This window comes from Neoarius graeffei, chromosome 23, assembly GCF_027579695.1.
Source record: "Neoarius graeffei isolate fNeoGra1 chromosome 23, fNeoGra1.pri, whole genome shotgun sequence".
Taxonomy (NCBI): domain Eukaryota; kingdom Metazoa; phylum Chordata; class Actinopteri; order Siluriformes; family Ariidae; genus Neoarius; species Neoarius graeffei.
Genome location: NC_083591.1, coordinates 50,419,016 through 50,444,219, shown reverse-complemented (window position 1 = coordinate 50,444,219; position 25,204 = coordinate 50,419,016). Strand labels below are relative to the sequence as shown.

At 43.5% G+C, this 25,204-nt stretch overlaps 1 pseudogene; it reads left to right on the top strand.

Annotated features, from left to right (window-relative positions):
- The window catches only part of LOC132871315 (GTPase IMAP family member 8-like), a 28,400-nt pseudogene extending 5,611 nt beyond the window's left edge, over window positions 1-22,789 (top strand).
- Window positions 22,790-25,204: the final 2,415 nt, after the last annotated feature.

The window sequence follows — 25,204 nt, the reverse complement described above, 5'->3', positions numbered from 1 at the left end:
GGCGCTAGCCACTACGTCATCGTGCTGTAAGAATGTAAGAGTGTAACGATCGTGCACTGTGCATGCACATACATGTGTTCCAATTAAAATGGCCGGTGAGTGTATACAATTCGGTTCACCATTCGAAATAAATGGACTAGACTAAAGAAATTGCTTTCAGACATGTTTATGCTTATTGCAGAGGTAAAGTGCGTTCCACAGAGTTCTAGCGCCGGGCCATTTCCGGGAAATAAGGGTTTGGGTCATGGCGACAGCGTGTGTATATCAGCCTCGGTTCAGAGGTTTCAGTTTCAAAAAACTGTAAGAGGTAAGAGTCGAATAATATAAAGTACAGACGCTTGGTATATTTTACTTCTGTGATTTTTAAATTATTCATTTTTGGATTACGTTTCATTTTTGTGGCTACTGGCTCACAGAGTAAATACAAGGGCAAGTCAAAAAGTTCTAAGACAAATTGAAAAAAATCTTTTTATTTATGAAAATAACAAAAACTATTTCTTTACATATCCTTCATTTAAGTTTAAACACTTCTGCAAGCGGTGTTTCCATCGGAGAATTCCTTCTTTGTAGAATTCTGGGGGATATCTTTCACACCTTTTGAAATTATAACATCTGTCTTAGAACTTTTTGACTTACCCTCGTATATATGCTACAGTATATGGACATGGTATCAGAAAACAATTTTATTTATAAGCAGTAGCTACATGTACCCATAGGGTACCTATTTTTTTTTCGCGATATCTTCATTCATATTCATCATAAGTGCTACCGGGCGAGGTTTGTTTTGCCTGGCAACACTTGTTTGTTTGGTTTGATTTAATACATTTCTTTTCTTACCACCTAATAGAAAAAAATAGATTCTGTTATTTTAGAGTTTGTCAGTGATGCTTCTCATTTCCTGCTTAAATACAGCTCATAGCACTGAAAATACTTTATTTGGAGTTGTCTGCTAGCATTGCTGTTGTACAAGGCACAGGAACTTGTACAACAATGGCAATCGACATATTCATCTCATCTCATTATCTCTAGCCGCTTTATCCTTCTATAGGGTTGCAGGCAAGCTGGAGCCTATCGCAGCTGACTACGGGCGAAAGGCGGGGTACACCCTGGACAGGTCGCCAGGTCATCACAGGGCTGACACATAGACACAGACAACCATTCACACTCACATTCACACCTACGGTCAATTTAGAGTCACCAGTTAACCTAACCTGCATGTCTTTGGACTGTGGGGGAAACCGGAGCACCCGGAGGAAACCCACGCGGACACGGGGAGAACATGCAAACTCCACACAGAAAGGCCCTCGCCGGCCCCGGGGCTCGAACCCAGGACCTTCTTGCTGTGAGGCGACAGCGCTAACCACTACACCACCGTGCCGCCCAACCGTGATTCTTTCATGAACAAATGCAATTTTTACGTGTTTGGATAAAAGCTTTTTTGATGATTTAAAAAAAAAGTTTTATGCACTTTTCCTGTTTTTAATTGTTAGCTAGCTCAGTAGGAATGATGGTTGTTGAATCAGTTAAAGGGATAATAACAGGGAGATGCAGCCAAAATGTTAGATTCCAAATTCATTCTGATTTGATTATTAAGCCAGTCTCTCACCGGGCTGCGACAGCCTGCGACTAGTTGGAGACACAACAATTGCGATAAAATATGCAAATTAGTGACAATTTTCACTTGAAATCACACTGAATTGATATTCGCATATTTTATCGCAATTGTTGTGTCTCCAACTAGTCGCAGGCCAGCTTTCCCTCGGCACGCAGGGAAGTAGAGGAAGCCTCACAGAAACTGACTTGAGAAGAGTTCGTGACGGCTTTGCGACACCAGCGACGCGTTTGCGGCTATTTTGAGAGAAATTTTGCCGCTCAAATTTTTTGAACATGTTCAAAATTTCAGCGATGAAAGAGCGACACTTTGCGACTCATGCGGGGAAATTGAGAAGCCCCACGAATGTTTCAAGACACTTTTGAAACTCTCTCGCAAATGATGCTTGCTATTTGTCGCGAGCTGTCGCAGCCCAGTGAAATACTGGCTTTAGTTATGAGGTCAAATAAACCAAGACAGTTTTACCATAAGACAATATTTCAAATATATGTACATGTTCCTGTAGAAAGATTAGCCCTGTCTATACCAATCCACTCACTAATCTTACCAAACCTCACATATACAGTGCTCAGCGTAAATGAGTACACCCCCTTTGAAAAGTAACATTTTAAACAATATCTCAATGAACACAAACAATTTCCAAAATGTTGACAAGACAAAGTTTAATATAACATCTGTTTAACTTATAACATGAAAGTAAGGTTAATAATATAACTTAGATGACACATTTTTCAGTTTTACTCAATTTAGGGTGGTGCAAAAATGAGTACACCCCACAATAAAAACTACTACATCTAGTACTTTGTATGGCCTCCATGATTTTCAGTGACAGCATCAAGTCTTCTAGGCATGGAATGAACAAGTTGGCGACATTTTGCAACATCAATCTTTTTTCATTCTTCAACAGTGACCTCTTTTAGTGACTGGATGCTGGATGGAGAGTGATGCTCAACTTGTCTCTTCAGAATTCCCCAAAGAAAATAATTTCTTTACACCACAAAGGTGAAGGCTACAAGAAGATCAGCAAAGCTTTACTTATCAGTCAGAATACTGTAGCAAAAGTGGTACAAAAATTTAAGAAAGATGGAACTGCAACCATCTCACAGAGACGTCCAGGTCGTCCACGGAAGTTTACACCTCGACAGGAGCGTCTTCTGATGAGAAGGGTTGAAGAAAATCGTCATGCAAGTTGACTGCAGTTATCTAAAGTAGAAAGCCAAACTGGGGTGACTATTTCCCGTGACCCAATACAGCGTACTCTGCAGAGGAATGGCATGCATGGATGCCGTCCATGAAAGAAGCCTCTCCTAAAGCCCAGGCACAAAAAAGCCCACCTAGAGTTTGCCAGGGCCCATGCTGACAAAGATGAAGACTACTGGGACTCTATACTCTGGAGTGATGAGTCCAAGATAAATGTTTTTGGAACTGGTGGCTTCAAAACTGTATGGCTTCGCAAAGGTGAGGAATACAAAGAAAAATGCATGGTGCCTACAGTGAAACATGGTGGTGGCAGTGTCCTTATGTGGGGCTGCATGAGTGCTGCTGGTGTCGGGGAGCTGCATTTCATTGATGGCATCATGAATTCACAGATGTATTGCTCTATACTGAAAGAGAAGATGCTACCATCACTCCATGCCCTTGGTCGTTGTGCACTTTTCCAAGATAACTAAACACACATCTAAGGCCACTGTTGGATTTCTGAAGAAGAACAGGGTGAAAGTGATTCAGTGGCCAAGTATGTCTCCTGATCTGAACCCAATCGAACACCTATGGGGAATTCTGAAGAGAGAAGTTGAGCATCACTCTCCATCCAGCATCCAGTCACTAAAAGAGGTCATTGTTGAAGAATGGAAAAAGATTGATGTTGCAAAATGTCGCCAACTTGTTCATTCCATGCCTAGAAGACTTGATGCTGTCATTAAAAATCATGAAGGCCATACAAAGTACTAGATGTAGTAGTTTTTGTTGTGGGGTGTCCTCATTTTTGCACCACCCTAGTTTGAGTAAAACTGAAAAATGTGTAATGTAAGTTATATTATTAACCTTACTTTTATGTTATAAGTTAAACAGATGTTATATTAAACTTTGTCTTGTCAACATTTTGGAAATTGTTTGTGTTCATTTGGGAGATTGTTTAAAATGTTACTTTTTAAAGGCGGTGTACTCATTTATGCTGAGCACTGTACCTCCAAATATTAACCACATGAACTAAGAACCTTGAAGCTCAACATGGAAAGTTGCCCTCTCTAAAATGGTGGCGTCATTGGCGGGCTGGTTTACTAATGAGACGCCATTTTTCCCATGTTGAAGTGTCTGTCGCCCTCTAGTGGCTGACTCCAGTTCTATTCTTTTTCAAACCCAATCTCAGAAACGGTTCATTAGATTACGTGTGATGTAGTTGAACCGACTTCATAAGAACTTTGTATCATTTCCTTTGAGCTATGTAAAGAGTCTTATTATCTGGCTATGATGCTAACAGAGTAAATTACATGCGAATTTATTTCTATACAGTAACTACATAAAAATATTGAAAACTAAATTAGAGGTCAACCTTAAAATGCTTTTGGAATAAAATGTTTGATTAAAATATTTGTGATGTGTTTAGTGATCCTGCTGCTGTATTTTGAGGAGTTAGTGGTTGTCTGCTGCACTCAGGTCACAGGGGGACATTACTAGTTCAGATACAAACAGGATATTACATGGTGGCAAAAAGATCTCATCTCATCTCTATCTCTAACCGCTTTATCCTGTTCTACAGGGTTGCAGGCAAGCTGGAGCCTATCCCAGCTGACTACGGGCGAAAGGCGGGGTACACCCTGGACAAGTAGCCAGGTCATCACAGGGCTGTGGCAAAAAGATATGAAGTTTTTCTTGTGTTGGAAAATACTTCACTCGTTCACTTAGCTCACTCATGAAATATATTCACCACTCGAAGATAAACTTCATATCTTCATGGCACCATGTAATATTTTCTCTCTCTCTCTCTCTCTCTCTCTCTGTCATATATATACAATTAAAAATGCCACTGGAAACACCAACTTTGGTAAGAAAAAAATGCTTCTCATCTAAAGTGAGCATGAACTCAGTGACAAACCGATGCTAGAATGAATGTGAAGTGGTTCAGAGGCACAGCCTGGCGCTGTTTGATACTCCTAGCTGGTTTGACTCCTCCGTCCAGCCAAGTGAGATAACACAGGAAGTGTTAAGATGTCTGACCATGTGTTCACCTGGACCACATGCATTTCTGCTCATCATACCAATCGCTTGCTTCACAGAGGAGCAGCAGCAGACTACAGATATGATTGAGGCAGCTTTCGAGGAGAACATCAGTGACCAAATGATCATCATATTTACCTGTGTAGACGAGCTACAAGAAGATAAAGTTGAGTAATTTATATTGGAACAGGGTCAAAGACTCCAGGATGTTATTGCACGATTTGGTAGCCGTTTCTTGGCTTTCAACAACAAGAACCCAGAGAACCGGGACCAGGTGGAACGACTCCTGAAGAAGCTGGATGAGGTGCTGGAAGAGAATGACTACAGTCACTTCACCAACCAGAAAATCAAGGTTGTAGAAAATTGCATATCCTCTTGTCAAATTCAATCTGCAAGCTAATTTAGTTAATTCACACCCAAAGAAATTCATATGAAAGTCTCAGTCTTTTCATTAAAGTGCCATTGGCTTTATGCAGTGTACTCGTTCTGATACGGTCCCACGCTGCTTAATTGTGATTGGTTAGTTTGCCATTCACTCAGTCCAAATAAACACTACCTTGACAACTGCTATTCACCTGAGAATGTTGTCGTTTTCTCAGCAAGGGCTCAGCTTTCCAAGGCCATCAGGAAAGCAAAATGCCAGTACACACAAAATATTAACATCTACTTCTGTGATACTAAAGACCCCAGATGCATGTGGCAGGGCATTCAGGCCCTAAAAGATTATAAAATCACACCGCATACCAACAACAATGACGCCTATCTCCTTGAAATGTTAAATGACTTCTATGCATGGTTGAAACAGACTGAACAATATGTGGCATGCAAGTCCATGCCCACCCCTGAGGAGCAGGCGCACTGCCTGGCCCCAGCTGGCATGAGGAGGACACTCTCCAGAGTCAACCCACACAAAGCTGCAGGCCTGAACAACATACCAGGGAGAGCACTCAGGGACTGTGCTGACCAGCTGGCAGGTGTCCTCACAAACATGTTTAACATCTTCCTGAGCCAGGCTGTGGTCCCTGTGAGCTTCAGAAAGATCACCATCATCCCAGTGACGAGGAAGTCAACAGTTACATGTCTTAATGATTACTGTCCAGTAGCACTGGCTCTCATCATGATGATCTGCTTCAAGCATCTGGTCAAGAGACACATTCACTCCATTCTGCCCACTTCACTGAACCCCTATGCAACTTGCATACTACCCTGATTGCTCCACCAGTGATGCAATCTCTGACACCATGCACTCTGTTTTATCACATCTGGACACAAAGGATACATAGGTTAGAATGCTGTTCATTGACTTCAGCTCAGCATTCAGTACAATCAAGAGGAAATTCTCTCTGCTGGATCTTGACACTCCGCTCTGCAACTGGATTCTAGACTTTTGACAAAGATTGTAGTCAGTGTGCATCGGCAGCAGAACATCAGGCACCATCATGCTTAGCACAGGTACCCCCCAAGGCTGCGTACTCAGCCCACTGCTGTTCACGCTACTCACCCACAACTGCACGGCCAAGTCGGAATCCAACCTCACTGTCAAGTTCGCTGATGACACAATAATAGTGGGCCTCATCAGCAACAACAATGAAACACCACACAGAGAAGATGTGGGAACAACTGGTGAGCTGGTGTCATGATAACAATCTGTTTCTTCATGTAGACAAAACAAAAGAGATTGTTGTTGATTTCCAGAGAGGGTCGACTGATCACCTTTCCCTGTTCATCAGTGGCTCTGTAGTAGAGAGATTCAGAAGCACAAAGTTTCTTGATGTGCACATTTCTCACCTGGTCCATCAACACCAACTCCTCTATGAAGAAGGCACAAGAACGTCTTCACGTCTTGTGGAACCTGAAGAGAGCTGGCCTTCCCCCACCCATCCTCACAACCTTATACAGAGGAACTGTGGAGCGTGTCCCACCCAGCTGCATCACTGTGTGGTTCGGGAACTGCAAAATACTGGAACACAAGACCCTACAATGCATAGTGAGGACAGCTGAGAGGATTATAGGGGTCTCCCTCCCCTCCATCAAGAACAACTTCCAGACACATGTGTATGCAGAGCCTCTGCCATTGTGAAGGATCCCTCTCATCCTTCCCACAGTCTGTTTGACCTTCTGCCATCAGGACTTGCACTGCAATGTTCTACAACAGCTTCTTCCCCCAAGCTATCAGCCCTCTGAACACCTTGGTGCCACCCAACACCTTACGTCCATAACAACCTGCCTCCCTCATGCTACACTACACACAAAATAGACAATGGACATTCCAAGCATCTGTACTCCATCACTCAAAAAGGAACAATGGATATTTAGCACAAAACTGCACACAATCACTTTAAACTGCACACTAGCACGTTATTCTTACATCTCTACCTCTTCACACTCATGACACCTGCCTTAGCTCTTGTATTATTTAGTATTTAATGCTGACTGTTTTGTCATGATAATGTTTGCACTATCTAAGCACCTTGGTCTATTGAGAACGACGCTCCCTTCTGCTGTATACTGTGTATGTGGAAGAATGACAATGTTGGGTTGAGTTGAGCAGGTGTGCTGGACCAGCTCTCTCCTTTTGGCCGCAATGGCTGTACACACTGTCGTATCATTACTTGTGGCAGCGGGGGTGTGGTCAAGCGGCGGTCTGTGAATGGAGGGCAGAGTCAGGGAAGGTAAGTGGCGGAATCACTGCGCCTGACGGGAATTAACCTGTGTTTGTGTGTCTTCCCCAGTGACTGTGCCCTATAAGAGAAGAGGGAGAGTGGAGGAAGGGAGCTACTCCCAACCTGGATACTTGTGTGCGTGCATGCATGTGTGTAGTTAAAAGCTGAAAAGCTACAATAAACGAGTTTTGAGAACTCAGTTCTGGCCTGCCGTGCTTCTGTGCTCCACCCACCTAGAACACTTGCTACAGTGGTGCTGAAACCCAGGACGGAGCGCAGGAGAGAACAGCCCCATGGAGTCCTCCCCCTTCAAGGACCTGATCCATGCCCTTGCCATGGCCCAACAGAGCCAGCACCAGGCGCTGGTCGCCCTCCGGGAAGAATGGGAGCAAAGGTTCGAGGCCCTGGTGCTGGCGCAGCAGGAAGATCGCCAGGCATTCCGGCACCTACTCGCGTCGGCGGGGTCCACCACCTCCACCGCCACGGGCCCTTCCCACCTCACCCTAACGAAGATGGGCCCGCACGACGACCCCGAGGCCTTCCTTGCTCTCTTTGAGCAGGCAGCAGAGGCGTGGCGTTGGCCAGTGGAACAGCGCATGGCGCGCCTCCTCCCCCTGCTCACGTGCGAGGTGCAGCTGGCCGTGCTACAGCTCCCTGCCAACAGCCGGCTGGTCTATGCGGACCTCCGCAGGGCCGTCCTCCAGCGCGTGGGTCGCACTCTGGAGCAGCAGCAGCAGCGCTTCCGCGCACTGTGCCTGGAGGAGGTCGGCCGGCCGTTCGCGTTTGGCCAGCAACTCCGGGACGCCTGCCGCCAGTGGCTGAGGGCCAACAACCGCGACGCTGAGAAGATCATCAATCTGGTGGCGCTGGAGCAGTTCGTCACTCAACTTCCAAAAGGAAACACAGAGTGGGTCCAGTGCCATCGCCCGGCGTTGCTGGATCAGGCCATTGAGCTGGCGGAGGACCATATGGCGGCCGTTCCAACAGCAGGACAGCGTGTCTCCCCTTCTCCCCTCCCCTCTCCCTCTCTCTCCCCTTCTGTCCCTCTCCCTCGCCCCATTCCCCCACTACGGAGGCGGGGGCCGGCTCCACCCCAGCCGGCCCACCACACCCGCGGTGTCCTACCGTTTCCTACTTCCGTGTCTGTGTCTTCCCTCCCCTCAGGTGAGTGATATCCGGAACACCGGTGCAGAGAGAGAGCCTGGGCCAGTGTGCTGGCGCTGCGGGGAGCCGGGGCACCTCCAGCATCAGTGCTCGGCGATGGAGGTGGGCATGGTGGTCTGGATCCCCGATGCACCAGGAACCGCCCTCGATTGGGCCGGAGCATATCGCATACCAGTGAGTATCCAAGGGGATACGTATCAGGCTTTGGTGGACTCCGGCTGTAATCAGACCTCAATCCACCAAAGCCTGGTGCAAGATGAGGCATTGGGGAGAGCACAATTGGTGAAGGTGTTGTATGTGTGCATGGGGATGTTCACAACTACCCTTTAATGTCGGTCCACATTCTGTTTCGAGGGGAGAAATTTAGAGTTCAGGCGGCGGTTAATGCTCGCCTCACCCACTCGATAATTTTGGGGACTGATTGGCCGGGATTTTGGGATTTAATGATGCACTTAGTGAAGAGTGGGTCCTGCCGTAGTTCAGCAGGGGGAGGTCCCGGAGTGGCGTTGATGGGAGCAGCTGTCACAGAGCCGTCTATGTCATCACCGCGTTAGAGTGAGGAGCAGCAGGCTCCTCCTCCCTCTCTCGGGGAATCCCTCGCGGATTTTCCATTAGAGCAATCGCGAGACGAGTCTCTGCAGCATGCATTTGACCAAGTGAGAGTAATCGATGGCCAAACGCCACCCCGTCTTTCCCCTATTTTTCCATTATTAAGAATAGGTTATACCGAGTGACGCAGGACACTCAAACTAAGGAACAAATAACCCAACTTTTGATCCCAAAGAGCTGCCAGGAATTGGTATTCCAGGCGGCTCACTTTAATCCCATGGCTGGACACTTAGGGCAGGATAAGACACTAGCCTGAATAATGGCCTGGTTCTATTGGCCAGGGATTCGCGGCGATGCCCGTAGGTGGTGTACGGCATGCCATGAATGCCAGTTAGTAAATCCAGCGTCCATTTCAAAAGCGCCTTTGCACCCTCTACCATTAATCGAGACCCTGTTCGAAAGAATTGGGATGGATTTCGTCGGGCCATTGGATCGGTCAACATGAGGGTATCGCTTTTAGTTCTGGTGGACTATGCAATGCGATATCCAGAAGCAGTGCCGCTTTGCAATATCTCTGCATGTAGTTTTGTGGAAGCGCTCTTCCACATCATCTCCCGAGTCGGAATCCCCAAAGAGATTCTGACTGATCAAGGCACTATGTTCATGTCACGCACACTGCGCGAACTGTATGGGTTATTGGGAATCAAGCCGATCCTCACCAGCGTGTATCACCCACAAATGGATGGCTTAGTCGAACGGTTTAATCGCACCCTCAAAAACATAATTAAAAAATTTGTAAGCGAGGATGCACGTAACTGGGATAAATGGCTCAAACCCCTGCTTTTCGCAGTGTGAGAGGTCCCACAAGCCTCCACGGGGTTCTCCCTGTTTGAATTATTATATGGGCGTAAGCCACGTGGCATCCTAGATGTGCTGCGGGAAAATTGGGAGGAGGGACCTTCCCCATGCAAAAATGAAATTCAATATATTATTGACCTGCATGCAAAACTCCACACACTCACACACCTAACCCAGGAGAATTTGCGGCAGGCTCAAGAACATCAAGTCCGCCTGTACAACAGGGGCACACGCCTTAGGGAATTCACACCGGGAGACAAAGTACTCGTGTTATTGCCCACATCGAGCTCTAAATTAATCGCCAGGTGGCAAGGACCCTTTGAGGTCACACGGCGAGTTGGGGACATCGACTATGAGGTGAAGCGAACGGACAGGGGCGGGGAGTTACAGGTATACTACCTCAATCTGTTAAAACATTGGAGCGAGGAGGTCCCTGTGGCGCTGGTGTCGGTGGTTCCAGAGAAGGCAGAGCTAGGGCCGGAGGTTCAAAAGGGAAAATCGGCATCACCCACCGCTCCGGTCCCCTGTGGAGCCCACCTCTCCCCGACCCAGCTCGCGGAGGTCGCCTGGTTGCAAACAAAATTTTCTGATGTGTTCTCGCCCCTGCCCGGCCACACCCACCTCATAGAACACCACATTGAGACGCCCCCGGGGGTGGTAGTGCGCAGCCGCCCTTACAGACTGCCTGAACACAAGAAAAAGGTGGTTCGGGAAGAACTCAAGGCCATGCTTGAAATGGGCATTGTCGAGGAGTCCCACAGTGACTGGAGCAGTCCGGTGGTCTTGGATCCCAAGGCCGACGGGTCGGTCCGGTTCTGTGCGGACTATAGAAAAGTCAACGCGGTGTCTAAATTTGACGCATACCCAATGCCTTGGATTGACGAGTTGCTCGATTGACTAGGCACGGCTCGTTTTTATTCAACACTGGATTTGACAAAGGGATATTGGCAGATCCCCTTGACTCCACTATCCCGAGAGAAAACGGCCTTTTCCACACCATTTGGCTTACACCAGTTCGTCACACTTCCGTTTGAGCTGTTTGGGGCGCCCGCTACGTTCCAGCGGCTTATGGATAGGGTCCTCCGCCCCCACGCCACCTATGCGGCCGCATACTTAGATGACATTATTATTTATAGTAATGACTGGCCACGGCACTTAAAACACCTGAGGGCCGTCCTGGGGTTGCTGAGGCGAGCGGGGCTCACAGCCAACCCGAAGAAGTGTGCGATTGGGCGGGTGGAAGTACGGTATCTGGGCTTCCACTTGGGCAATGGACAGGTGCGTCCCCAAATCAATAAAACAGCAGCGAGGGGGGCGCTGCTGAGCAGTCAATGGAGTAGGACGTGAGTTTGAGGGCTCCTGCCGATTTCGAGTTAAATTGTAATTAATCTGCGCTTTTTGGTCATAAAATTTGTCTAGTCTCACTTCGTTTCATTTTTTATTTGCAAAGTTAATCTTGGACGACGGTAAAATGGCCGGGAAGAGCGTAAAAACTCGCAACACTATTCAGACGCAACTGAGGCCTAGCCCGCAAGCTTCGACCACAGCCTCGAGTGACCCACCCAACCCCGCCGAGTCCGTCCCGTCGCAGGCTGGCCCTGACGTCGCCGCTCTCAAGTTCGAGTTGTTGGCTTCGTTGAGGGCTGACATCGCTGATATTTTTAAGAAGGAGCTACAGGCGACTCTTGGGGATGCTTTGTCAACTATCCAGCTCGACTTGCAAACCGTGAAAGCACAGTTGGCTAAGGATAAAGCTGATACGGATGCTAATGTGGCTACACTGAAAGGTACTGTTGTGGAGATGGAGAATGTACTCTCTGAGTGTACCGACGACATCGTCCAGATGAAAAGCGCCATCGAGTACCTCACTGCTCGCGTAGCCAAGCTGGAAGATAAGTGTGAGGATTTGGAGTCTAGGTCACGACGTAACAACGTGAGGATAATTGGAGTACCGGAGGGCCCCGACACTTGCACCACCACTGCTGTAGCTGCCATGCTAAAGGAAGCGTTCGCGTTGGAAAAGGAGCCGCTTTTGGACCGGTCCCACCGGACTCTTCAACCTAAGCCCAAGCCCGGAGAACGACCACGAGCTATTGTGTGCAGATTTCATTATTATAGTGATTGTGTGGACATTTTACGCCGCGCGAGAGAGCTCCGTGAAATTAAAGTCCAAGGTTTGACCATCTCAGTCTTCCCAGACCACACTGCAAAGATAGCCCGGGCTCGGGCTGCATTCAACGATGTCAGGCGGCAACTTCGTGGCATTGACGGTGTTCGATATGGGCTGTTTTACCCGGCGCGGCTTCGCATCACGTATAACGGAGTGGAGAAGGACTTTGTTTCAGCGGAGAAAGCCGGAGATTATGTCAAAAAGTTGACGGATGGGTGAGCTGTAATGACTCTTTTACACAGTCGATCTTTTTTTACTCTTTATCGCACTCAGGCTTGATCTTTGCTCTATTGTTTACAGTTGTGGACTCAATCTCAAATTTGTCATTGCATTAATGAGGGTTTTTCCGACTTGATGCACTAACTAGGTTAGTGTAGCTTTTGTTTGTTGTAATATACGCCGTTTTTAAAAAAAAAAAGATTTATTTATATATATATATATAATTTATTTTCTTAGGAGTTATACACACTATTTTGGTTATTTAAAGAGCAATGGAAATTATTGTATTTTCACTACTTTTTTGGAGACTTTCGCAGTGCTGTGTATAACTTGGTTTGTTATTTAGAATATTTTCCTTTGCTCCCATACTGCCTGTATTTCTCGTGATCTCTATGGAAACTTGACGGGATGTTTATCATTGGTATTTTGGTGGAATGTTTTCTATCGGACGAAACAAGTCTTCGTGTGAGTTTTTTTTATATATATATTGTAATTGTCATTTTGCGCATGCTGTTAATCTGATTTGAAATCGGTAGGAGTTTTCGGTTTTTTTTTCTTATTGTACTCTTGGTTTTTTTCTCTTACTCCTGTTTGTTCTGCTTACTCTCCGAGTCGTTTTCACTTTGTTGTGGACGACTTTTTGTCACTTTGGGGAACACCGCTGTCTCCTTTGTTCTGGGGTTATGTGGAGACTTTGGGTGTATGTGTGTTTAGGGGTGTGTTGGGGGGAGGGTGTCCCACCACGGCTTGTTATGACTATCTGTATTTTTTTTTCTTTATTTACTTAAATGGTTAACCACAATAAATCAGGCACATCTCTCAGATTTATTACTTGGAATATTAGAGGCATGGGTAATCCTGTTAAGAGATCTAAGGTTTTTACACACTTGAAACGTTTAAACTCTGATATAGTATTTTTACAGGAGACTCACCTTCAGGTTAAGGACCATCACAGACTACATTGCCCTTGGGTGAGTCAGGTCTTCCACTCAAACTTTAACTCAAAAGCAAGAGGAGTCGCCATCTTATTTAGCAAAAAAGTACAGTTTACATCCACTAATGTCATTGCTGATAAGAATGGCCATTACCTCATAGTTGCCGGAACATTAATGCAAAAAAAGGTTTTGTTGGTAAATGTGTATGCACCAAACTTTGACGATGTTGAATTTGCTAACAGATTATTAAGCAACCTCCCCTTTTTAAATACTCACCTGTTGATTTTCGGTGGGGATTTAAATTGCGTGTTTGACCCAAAGTTGGATCGGTCTAATCCCCGTAATCTGGCTCAATCTGGTATGGCTAAAACATTCTTTGATTTTATGAGGCAGAACGGTCTTGTTGACCCATGGAGATCTCGTAACCTCTCCATTAAAAAATTCTCCTTTTTCTCTCAGGTGCATCAATCGTATTCAAGGATTGATTATTTTTTTATAGATAGCACTCTTAATTCATGTGTAGTTTCCTCTGACTATTTAGGCATCGTAATATCTGACCATGCACCTTTGTTATTAGATATTCAATTATCTACTTACAGACGTAGCCCCCCACTTTGGAGATTTAACCCTCTTCTTTTGTCAGATAAGGAATTTTGTGACTTCATTTCAAATTCTATTGATGAGTTCCTTTCTTTCAATCAGAATGACTCCACTTCATGTTCATTGTTATGGGAGACATTTAAATCTTATATTAGAGGACAGATTATTTCTTATTCTGCGCTTTCTAATAAAAGGCTTAATGCTAGGCTTAAAGTACTTACTTCTGCGATTGGTGACCTTGATCAAAGATGCGGTCTGAACCCTTCTCCAGAACTTCTTAAACAGCGTTTAGATTTACAGGCAGAATTTGCTCTTATGTCAACTAAAGAGGCAGAGCGCTTGTTATTACACAGCCGCAGCTCATACTATGAGCATGGTGACAAGGCCAGTCGATTACTGGCACATCAATTACGGCGACAGGCCACTTCCCGATTGATACTTAGTATTAAAAACACGACTGGTATAATTACTACAGACCCTCAGGAAATTAATGCTACTTTCAAATCATTTTACTCATCATTATATAAGGCTGACGTCCCTGCAGACAATACTAGAATGAATGAATTTCTTCAGAATCTTTCTAATTCTATGATTGATTCCGACACTGCCAAACAATTGGACTCCCCTCTCTCTGTTGAGGAAGTGTCCAATTCAATTAAAGCTATGCAATCTCATAAAGCCCCTGGCCCCGACGGGTTTCCAATTGAATTTTTTAAAACATTTATTGGAAAACTGGCACCACTACTCTTATCAGTTTTCAACGAATCCTTGGAATCTGGTTCTTTACCACCAACCCTGACACAAGCCACTATAGCTCTCCTTCTTAAAAAAGATAAAGATCCAACCAGCTGTGGTTCTTACAGACCGTTATCTCTGCTTAATGCTGATGTGAAGGTGCTGGCTAAAGTAATCGCATCTCGTTTAGAGAACGTGCTCCCTTCTATTATATCTGAAGAGCAAAATGGTTTTATAATAGGACGCCAACTGTTTTTTAATACCCGTACACTTTTTAATATAATCTACTCCAAGTATTCATCTAAACTTCCTGAGATTGTAATTTCATTAGATGCTGAAAAAGCTTTTGATAGGGTAGAGTGGGAGTACCTGTTTGCAGTTTTGAAGAAATTTGGATTCGGTGATAAATTTATTTCTTGGATTCGCCTTCTTTACTCATCCCCAAAAGCTAGTGTCCATACTAACGATATCTACTCTGATTATTTTGTCCTGGGTCGCGGATGTCGCCAAGGCTGTCCTTTGTCGCCCTTGCTCTTTGCAGTCGCTATTGAGCCTTTATCTATTATACTAAGGTCCTCCCCTTTATTTAGAGGAGTCGTTCGAAATGGGATTGAATATAAATTATCGTTGTATGCTGATGATTTGTTATTGTATGTAACTGATCCTGCAACTTCTGTCCCTCCCGTTTTAAATATTCTGGAGAACTTCAGTTCGTTTTCAGGTTATAAATTGAATTTGGAGAAAAGTGAATGTTTTCCCATTAACACTGCAGCATGTTGCCTCCAACAGTCAGACTTGCCTTTTCATTTTAATTTGGCGGGGTTCAAATACCTAGGTATAAATGTGACGCGTTCAATATCTGGCCTTGCAGCAGCTAATTTCACTCCTCTCATTTCAAAGATTAGATCGGATATTCAAAGGTGGGGTAACCTACCCCTTTCGTTAATTGGCAGGATTAATGTTGTCAAAATGAATATTTTACCAAAATTCCTTTTCTTATTTCAGTCAATTCCTCTTTTTCTGCCAAAAAACTTTTTTGACTCCCTGGATAAGATAATTTCTTCTTTTATATGGGCTGGGAAATCACCAAGGGTTCGTAAATCTTTATTGCAGAGATGCAGACTTAGCGGTGGACTTGCTTTACCCAGTTTTCAATCTTATTACTGGGCTGCTCACATTCATAAACTTTGCTACTGGTTACAATCTCCTGGAACCTGCTGGTGTAAATTAGAACTACCATCTTGTAGGGGATCCTCCATAGCCGCTTTACTCTATTCTTCTTTACCTACAAAACTCTCTTTATACACTGATAACCAAGTGGTTCTGAATACACTAAAGGTCTGGTATCAATTTAGACGACACTTTAAATTCACAGCCATATCTTCTTTGGGTCCTTTAAACAACAACCACTTATTTCCTCCATCACTCTTAGACTCAACATTCTCAGGGTGGTATGACAAGGGTATCAAACAATTTAAACACTTATATGTAGATGGCGTTTTCGATAGTTTTGCCAACTTGTCATCTAATTTTGGACTCCCTGCTACTCATTTGTTTCGCTATTTTCAAATTCGTAATTTTGTTTCTAAGTGTTTCCCTAATTTTCCCTCTGTACCTCCAGAGCAACCTTGGGAAAGCTTGCTCTCACGTTCTCCACATCAGAGAGGAATGATTTCAAATATATATAACTTCATTTTGGCATTAAACAGTCAGTCAAATGACAAAATTAAGAATGCATGGGAAAGGGAACTGGGAATTCAATTAACTGGAGAGGTCTGGGAACGCGCTGTAGGTAGGATACAGTCTACTACTTCTTGTGCTCGTCTTGGACTTATCCAATTCAAAGTTTTACACAGGGTCCATTTTTCCAAGTCAAGACTTTCTGAAATATATCCAGAAGTAGAAGATACATGTGATAAGTGCCATGGCTCTCCCTGTCACCTCAGCCATATGTTTTTTCTTTGCCCTGAGCTGAATAGTTTTTGGACAGGCTATTTTTCCATTATGTCCACTGTTCTTGGTGTAAATCTGCAGGCTTGCCCGTTGGTTGCCATTTTTGGGATTCCTGATGCCTCACTTGCACTGAATTCTATACAAAAGGATATTATTGCTTATACATCCTTACTAGCAAGACGTTCTTTACTGTTGCATTGGAAATCTGCTAAATGTCCTTCCATTTTCAGGTGGCTTAAAGACACCATGTTTTTCCTAAAACTGGAGAAAATTAAGTATACATTGAGAGGATGTACAGACAAGTTTTTTCACAAATGGCAACCCTTTATTTCATATTTCACTAATTTGGAGGTACTGCCCAACTGAGTGTGTCTGTTGTACTCAGGAATGCATCGGTAACCAGTATCATTTTTTTTTTTTTTTTGTCAGGACGAGCCGTGGGAGATGGGAGGGGCGGGGGGTGGTAGGGTAGTGTTTTTTTTTTTTGTTCATTGTTGTTTTTTTTTTTTTTTTTTTTTTTTATATATATAATTGAAGTTTTCATGTGTATGTAAGTATGTATATATTATGTATATATATTTTGGTATATTGTATGTACATATGCATATACTGGTATGTATGTGTTTAACTATAAAAAATAAAAAAAAGATTTAAAAAAAAAAAAAAAAAAAAAAAAAAAAACAGCAGCGATTGCGGCCTGCCCAAGGCCCAAGACCAAAAAGGGGGTGAGGCAGTTCCTGGGGCTGGCTGGCTATTATCGTAGGTTTATACCTAATTATTCGGATGTCACCAGCCCGCTGACTGATCTCACTAAAAAGGGGGCGCCAGATCCGGTCCAGTGGACGGAGCAATGCCAGCGGGCTTTTTCTAAGGTAAAGGCTGCACTGTGTGGGGGGCCACTGTTACACTCCCCTGACTTTTCTCTCCCCTTTGTTTTACAGATGGACGCATCAGACAGAGGGCTGGGGGCTGTTCTGTCCCAAGAGGTGGAGGGGGAGGACCGTCCAGTGCTGTACATCAGCCGCAAGCTGTCGGTGCGCGAGGGCAGGTACAGCACCATAGAGAAGGAATGCCTCACCATCAAGTGGACGGTTCTCGCCCTCCGCTACTATCTGCTGGGGCGCCCTTTCACCCTCTGGTCGGACCACGCGCCCCTGCAGTGGCTCCACCGCATGAAGGATGCCAACGCGCGGATCACCCGTTGGTAACTGGCACTCCAGCCGTTTAAGTTCGAGGTGGTCCACAGGCCGGGGGCGCAGATGGTTGTGGCGGACTTCCTCTCCCATCGGGGGGGAGTCGGCTGCAGGCCGGACGGCTGCCCGGCCTGAGTCGGGCGGTGGGGGTATGTGGCAGCGGGGGCGTGGTCAAGCGGCGGTCTGTGAATGGAGGGCGGAGTCAGGGAAGGTAAGTGGCGGAATCACTGCACGTGACGGGAATTAACCTGTGTTTGTGTGTCTTCCCCAGTGACTGTGCCCTCTAAGAGGAGAGGGAGAGCGGAGGAAGGGAGCTACTCCCAACCTGGATACTTGTGTGCGTGCGTGCATGTGTATAGTTAAAAGCTGAAAAGCTACAATAAACGAGTTTTGAGAACTCGGTTCTAGACTGCCGTGCTTCTGTGCTCCACCCACCTAGAACACTTGCTACATTACTCTTTCAGGAGGAAGTTAAATTCAGAAGAAGGCTACACATGACACAGAGAGAGGCAGAGAGAAGCAAAATTCTATTTACTGAGGAAAGGTTTTTTCTGTGATTTTAAAAAGTGAGTAGTTATGCACTTTTCCTGTTGTTGTTGTTTCTTTCTCATTGTTAGTTCTGTAGGAATGATGTTTGTTGCAAAAGTTAAAATGCATATGAAGCGATGTTTGTTTTTTACCTACTGGGCAATAAGCAAAGAAAACACTTGTATTAAATTTTAGTCAATAACCCCAGCTGTGTGTGTGTGTGTGTATATATATATATATATATATATATATATATATATATATATATATATATATATATATATATATATATATATAATTTTTTTTTCCTATTCTCTATTATCCTGTAATGCTGCTGCTGCTGCTGGAATCTTAATTTCCCTGAGGGAACCCTCCCAAAGGGATCAATAAAGTCTAATCTAATTAATATTCGGACACAGTATAATAAATGTTTAGATTTCTATACATTTCTGCAAATTCTGGTTATATTTGAAAGTGATATTGCCATTTATACACAGTGTCTTTCCAGTAGCTAAGAAAATGGCGTACCAAGTTCTTGATAGTTACCAATACAGCGTCATAGCTGAAGAGATTATCCGAGAAATGGGATTTCCAACATGTTAGAGTGTCTGTTCCGTGTTCCTACTATATATCTACACAGGGACGAAAAATACCACCCAGATTTTTATACTGAATGTAGTTGACATTTTACGATGATTTAGTTCAAATGAAGCAGAAGCAGACTACGATGTTTTTCACAGCCAGTATGCACCATATAAAGATGAACCACTCACAAAGAGCAAGACCAAGACAACAATATGGACGAACAAGCTGATATTGATGGTCTTAGTCAAACAGTATTAGAAGCATATTATGACGGAACAGGAGCAGTTGAGGCTTGATTAGTTTTAAACTACATTATTTGAATAAACAAATTATTTGATGGAAAGGAAAAGCAAAACATAAATTGTATGTCGTGTGCAGTGGCATTTGTATGACTGACAGTCTGATCTCTAGTGTGGTGATATGACAGAGCGATACCTTTTTCACTCAAATTATAGCTGGCTGTTTGCTGAAAATTTTATGAATATAATATTTTACTGTATATAGGTGCAAATGTGAACATTGTGATGCTTCCAATCTTGTGAGGACATTGGAATTTGGCTGCTGTTGAGAAGTGGTTGATGCTGTTGGAAATATGGCTTTTGACGGTTCTATCGAGCGAATAAAATGCATCACACAGCATGAAGACAACAATTCTCTTAGTAATTAGGCAGTTTTATGAAACTAACATGAAACCTAGGCTTTCGTTTCCATTTTACCTTTAGTAGTATTAATGAGGCTCTTTATGAAGCACCACCTAGTTTTGTTGCATAATGAATAATAAATAGGCTAGCCTGACTGTTTATTTATTATTCCATCTCGACAAGAATAGGTCTTAATATTCTTACTTGCTACAAATTTGGTCCACAGAAAGGACAATAAGAACAATAAATCATGTGACACAGATTGTTCGATTGCTACTGACAGAAAATATAACATTTTAGGATATAAACTTGTTTTTTTTGGTGTTCACTGGTGATTTCTGATGGCTTTATCATGACAGAGTCTCTGGTTGGTATGGACTCTTTTCACAGGATGGCGTGTAGTTTATTTTCACCAACCATGAAGGCAGAATACCTTCTTTCATAACAGCCGTCTTCAAAATGTGTTGAACATAGCACAGTATATTTGCTCAGAAGTTCATGAAAGTCCGGTAGATGCTGCTGCACAAACATGACCCGGTTTTGTCTCAGAGGTGGATTGGATGGGAACTGATGCATCCATGTACCGGGGTAAAATTTATGTTCATATAACTCACATTATTTGGTGCTCTGATGACACAATATCGACCTCCTCTTTGTTTGGGTTTACTGTCTGCCGTAGTGAAATGTGATAGTAAGTTTGCAATCAGCGTGACGTCTTAGCAGTGCTGTATGATGCATTTTGGCTGCGACTTAAAAACAGACAATATTTTAGTAAACCCATGAAAATTCTTTGTGTCGTAAAAACATCAGTTTTTATGACTGTTGTCTTAAACTTTGCAGTTGTATGTTTGAAAAAAAATCACTTCATATGCAGTTTAAATGGCTAACGGAGAGATACGGAGACTAATAGATTTATACATATATATCCTACACTATTCTGTTGGTGTTACTAAAATATAAGGTCGCCTTTCTGTCCAAACAGCATCCAGAGATGAGGCGAAACTCCACCAGTCTCCATGGAGCCGTTCAGTCCCCAGGAACTCAGCTACGGTTGGTGCTGGTGGGCAGAACAGGTTCAGGTAAAAGTGCCACTGGAAACACGATCTTGGGTAAAGAATGCTTCCCATCTGAAGTGAGCATGGACTCGGTGACAAACAAATGCCAGAAGGAATGTGGGGAAGTTCAGGGGCGGAGCCTGGCGCTGATTGACACTCCTGGCTGGTTTGACACCTCGCTCCAGCAAAGTGAGGTCACAGAAGAAGTGCTAAGATGTCTGACCATGTGTTCACCTGGACCACATGCATTTCTGCTCATCATACCAATCGCTCGCTTCACAGAGGAGCAGCAGAAGACTTTAGATATGATTGAGGCAGCTTTCAAGGAGAACATGAGTGACCACACAATCATCATATTTACCCATGAAGACGAGCTGAAAGGAAAGCCAATTGAGCAGTTTATATCGAGACAGAGTCAAAGCATCCGGGATGTCATTACACGATTCGGTGGCCGTTTCTTGGCTTTCAACAACAAGAACCCAGAGAACCGGGACCAGGTGGAACGGCTCCTGAAGAAGCTGGATGAGATGCTGGAACAGAACGACTATGGTCACTTCACCAACCAGGAAACAAAGATTATAGAGAAAACACTGGCAATATTGGAACAGAAAAAGCAAGAAAAACTAAATGCATCAATTCAGAAGGCCAAGCAGGAAGTTAAACAGATGGCTGAACGTCGCAAGGCTGATATCATGAAGGCCTTGGAGATAGAGAAGCAGGAGATAGAAAGACGCAGGTGTCACAGCCAGGGTGAAATCGGCCATTTAACAGCAGAAATTCACAAAAAGCATGAAAAACCTTATGGAGAGCAGCAGTTGCTGCAGGAGTCTCTAAAGATTGCAGAAAACAGGGTCAGAAAGCTGGAGAAAGAGATGGAATTAAAGATAAAAGAAAGTGAAAAAAAGAAAAGGGATGTGGAAAAATGGAGCAAGGAAGAAGAGCAGAGAAGAGAACAAGAAGAGAGAGAAAAAGCTTCAAATGAAGATGAAAGCAGATGGTATTATGATGAAAAATATTTCACTATTCTGAAGTACCTTGTCTTTTTTTTGGGAAGCACTGGAGCTGGATTCGCATTAGTACATGCACTTTTTTTCACCGCTGCAGCACCTGTGGGACTGGCGGCAGAGTTAACTGCACTGCTCGGACCAGAGCTTGCAGCTGCCGTGTTAGCAGTCTGTACCACAGCAGCACAGGTAGCTCCATTGGTGACTGGCCTTTGTTCCATTCAGTAACACAGAAGTCAAAGCATATATCTGTCTGATCATGTAAGTTTGGAAAATTCAGTAATGTTGCCATCCTCCAGTCCAGGAGTGTAAAACAGGCACAGAAAATAAATCTAAAATATTCTCAGTAACTACTGCCTTGTGAAGCAAAACCAAATTGCAAGATATTAACAAAGCTTTATTTGTTTTTTGACTCGAGAGCAAAATAGACCAACAAGTTGATCAGTAATTTTCCAATAACAAGCTACCAGTTTTACACATCATCATATCAGAGTCCATTTCCTCATTCAGTCCACATATTAGTCCAATATAATCCTAATTAAATCCATTCCAGTTTGTAACACTACAAAATGTGGAAAAGTTCAAGGGGGTGAATATTTATGCAAGACACTGCATGGTAAAACCACAATTTGGATGTGAATATGGTAATAGTAATGAATTGTTCATTTGTTTTGTATTCAATCTGGCTGATTTGACATGGGACTAAGTGTATTGTGGCCTGTTACCCCTGAGTTTCACACCGCTGCTCTAATCTGTGTGATGGAATCAGGTCGTATCAGATGCTTGTAGTGTGCAGGAAAAATAAGAAATATGTTATTGATCTTATTGAATGTATTGATTGATAGCAATAAAATTAAGAGAAATTTAAACACAAAACTTTTTTAAAGACATGTTTCGGCATATCTCATACCGTCTTCAGTTTAATAAGGAATGACTAGTCTTACATCACATGACAATATATACACCATGAACCAATCAGCCAACTACAACACACATTAAAAAATTAAGATAAAGCATAGGATTCCTCAGGAAACTGAAGATGGCATAGGATATGCCGAAACATGTCTTTAAAAAGTTGTTTTATGTTTTTTAAATTTTATTACAATCATAATCTCTTTTATTATTCATTTTTGCATCTACTAATCATAGTCGGTCTAGGGCTTGCATTCTTTGCCATCTAGTACAAAGCAATTCTGTCTTTGGGCTTTTCAATGATGCAATAATTTCAAAACATTTTACTGCAAACAGAAAAATCAATATAGTAAGTAGAACTGTAATTCTAAATATTTCTATGTTAATACACATTCCTAGTATGTACATGTTCCATTAATCAGATTTATAAGTTTGCATGCAACAAAGTACGTATGGGGTTAGTAGACTATTGTAAGGAATGACAATACATCTTTCATAAATACAATAAATTTTGGATTTTTCCAAATAGTGTCTCATGTATTTTTATTCATATATCTTTGTTTTAATTTAATACTAGTGCTGTCAAAAATGTCGTGTTATTAACGCATTAACTTGTTTCAATTTTAATGGCGATAATTTTTTTATCGCGAGATTAACGCTCTGTGACATGATGCCACGCCCCGCACAGCCAGAGTCCTCTGCCCTCCCCCGAAGAGCCACGGTGCTCGGCTTAAGTTTCGTTTTCCCATCGGCGGCTCCAGCCCCACTTTGCAGTGGCTGTGACAAGACGTGTTATGCTCTGCAATAAAAAAAAACAAACATTGGTACAACCAGTGTTCGAACTATGCCGATATTTTCGGGGGGTCCCTTTATTCCCTTGGGGGGGGGTGCTTGCACTTGTCTCAGAGCGCGGCTCTCCATCACGCGCTCACTTCGGATATGCAAATGCTTCCCGTTACACACGATTGCTATGTCAATAAACATCATTTTGCCAATATTTTAGAGACCCCCCAACATTTCCCAAGTCATGTTTTCAAGGGATCTCATGTCTGTTTCAGCGGATCTCGGATCCCCCGAGTACCCCCGTAGGTCGAACGGTGAGCAAGCCCATTCACTTTTTTATGCTGATAAGAGAATTACAATGGTTTTTCATGTGACAAAAATGTGCGATTAAATTGCGATTAATCGCGAGTTAACTATGACAGTCGCGACATTAATCGCGATTAAATATTTTAATCGCTTGACAGCACTATTTAATACATTTCTTATCTTACCACCTAGCAGAAAAAAAAGATTCTGTTATTCTAGAGTTTGTAGAATTTGTCAATGATGCTTCTCATTTCCTGCTTAAATACAACTCATAGCAATGAAATGTATATTATTTACCAGCTGGGAGGTCCTTATCGTGAAATACCATGACCGAGGTCTTGAAAATACTGGCCGACGCCTCTGGGCCGAGGTCAGTATTCAAGGCCGAGGTCACGGTATTTCACGATACGGACCAACCTTAAGCTGGTCAATAATATATGTGACCCCTCACCGAATCCAGGGACACATGTCGGCCGAAACGAATCCGAGATAATCGCAAAAGAAGCATTTTTTTTCGATATTTGTGATTTTTGTTTTTTTCCATCATGTGCAAGTTGAGATCTTGAAGAATGCAATCAGTATTTCAGATAATAGATTGTTTTGTTGGAAAAGCATAAATTTTTTGTTGCAAATTGTCTCGTTTTTGTCAGGACTGTAGCCTGCTGGGGGGTGTGGGTAAATTACCATATGGGCCATTCACATGATGATTTAAGTCTTTTGTTTTGTTTTTTTTCTGCGAATCAGCTGTATGATCCGAGCTGAGCACATGGCTACTTAACTGCATACAGGCGTGTGATTTCACTATGGAATGAGTTACTAAACAGAGCGCAGAGGAGCTGAAACACCGCGAAGCAAACAGACACATGGTATTTACATCGGAGATCACCATTTCTAGCAAAAAAAACACGCAACCTCGTTTTCCAGATTGAATGGAATACTTGAATGATCGGATGATACACGGACCGTTCTAGGACTACATTATTCCATCGGAGGCATTGGTGTGTGCAAGGCGACGTTTCTCTTTCTGATGGGGTAAGTTTATTAATCTAAGGCTGTGTGGTTATTTTTGCATGTAACGGAGAGTGTTGTGGTTTGGTTAAGCCTAGGTCACAACTGGACGTACGATTTTTTTGGCCGTGTGATTTTTGGCGTTTCCCAAATCGCTGCGTTTTTTTTTTTTTCACGGAGAAAGACGCGCATTGGCCGTAAGTTTGTCTTGCAACCTGAAAAAAAGTAAGCGCCCGTAGAGTTTGTTTGGCATGACAAAGAACCTCTGCGGCTCGAAAATCAGCACATCACACGCGCGCTCTCGTGCTTTTCACACGCGCGCTCTCCGTGTGTTTCTTGCATTTTTTGCATGTAGACCGGCCGTAGGAGCACATACGGCCGGTTGTGACCGAGGCTTTACATGAGACTAGCGTTGTGTTAGTTGTGTCATCATCGTGCTATCTTTCTTTCTTATGGTGTGAGTAATTTTTCAACCACAAAACGTTAAAGTATACTTTAGGACTTATTTTTGTACT